This window comes from Humulus lupulus, chromosome 4, assembly GCF_963169125.1.
Source record: "Humulus lupulus chromosome 4, drHumLupu1.1, whole genome shotgun sequence".
NCBI classification, from domain to species: domain Eukaryota; kingdom Viridiplantae; phylum Streptophyta; class Magnoliopsida; order Rosales; family Cannabaceae; genus Humulus; species Humulus lupulus.
The window spans coordinates 181,977,477-181,978,898 of NC_084796.1; the positions used below are offsets into that span (position 1 = coordinate 181,977,477).

Sequence of the window (1,422 nt, forward strand, 5' to 3'; positions counted from 1 at the left end):
AGGATATGGAATCCTTGGTGTTGGCTCGGTGTATTTTGGCTTCTCTGTCTTTGGAAGGTCTTCATTAACCTCCTCTTGTATTGGACTAGTAACATGTTGATCCTCTGTCTTCTTCCCCTTGTCATCCATTGTAGGTCCATCATACTTAGTCCCACTCCTCAATGATATTGCATTACGCTGCTCTTTAGGATTTACCTCTGTGGTACTAGGCCAATTCCCTTGTTGTCTACTAGAAAACGTTTTAGCCAATTGACCTACTTGTGTCTCCAAATTCTTGATAGATGCCTTAGTTTCAGTCATGAACTAGTTCAGTACGTCGAGCTATACTTCAGGTTGTGTTGTTGGTGTATTCATTGGAAGATGTGGTGGTGGATGAGATAGGCTTGGATTTGTATCATAATAAGGTCTAGAATGTAGTCCGTAAGTCAGTTGGTTAGGGGGTTGTTGAGGTGGATATTGTGGATACTGCAGTTGTAACCCTTGATTATTTTTCCAAGACAGATTAGGGTGATTTTTCCACGCAGGAGTATATGAATTGGAGTAGGTGTTGGGTGCAAGTCTTGAAAAGTTACCAATAACCTGTGCCTATTCCAAATGCATATTATTTACGTCTGTTGAGAAACTAGCTATGCTCGGGCATTGTTCATAAGAATGTGGTCCCCCACAAATCTCATAACTCACGACATTCTGTACTTGCATTTCTTGTGCAGCGAGGTTATTCTGCTGTAATTGCTTAGTTAGAGATGCCACTTGAGTGGTCAATAAAGAAATTGGATCAACTTCTAAGACTCCTGCTACTTTCTTATTCTCACGCTCAGTAGGCCAATTATAGTTATTCATACCCATCTCTTCCAATAATTCATATGCTTCATTAGCGCTTTTTCTCATAAACGCTTCTCGCGACGCTGCATCTATAACTGTCCTTGCGTTTCCTTCTAGACCATTGTAAAATGTATGAACCAATAGCCACTTCTCTATTCCATGATGTGGGCATTTCCTTTGCAACTCTTTAAAACGTTCCCATTCATCATATAAAGACTCCCCATCTAGCTGATGGAAGTTATTAATCTCTCCTCTTATTTTGGCTAACTTCGCAGGAGGAAAATATTTACCAAGGAATTTCTGAGCCAAGTCTTTCCAAGTAACTATAGAGTTGGCTTGTAATGAATTCAGCCAACTCTTAGCTCTGTCTCTTAGTGAAAATGGGAATAATCTTAATCTTACAGCATCATTACTCACCCCGTTCATTTTAAATGTCGTACACAACACTAAAAAGTTTGTGATATGGAGATTTGGATCCTCATTTGGTAACCCCCCAAATTGTACACAATTTTGTACCATATGAATAATTGAGGGCTTTATCTTAAAATTATTTGCCTCAACAGTAGGAGGAAAAATGCTTGAATGTATCCTCGTAATAGT

At 39.2% G+C, this 1,422-nt stretch overlaps 1 non-coding gene across 1 annotated transcript; it reads left to right on the forward strand.

Moving 5' to 3' along the window:
- The first annotated feature begins 976 nt into the window (after nucleotides 1-976).
- LOC133833478 (small nucleolar RNA R71) lies at nucleotides 977-1,083 on the forward strand. The gene has a single exon (XR_009892855.1). It is a non-coding gene; the product is annotated as a small nucleolar RNA R71 (small nucleolar RNA).
- The last annotated feature ends 339 nt before the right edge of the window (nucleotides 1,084-1,422 follow it).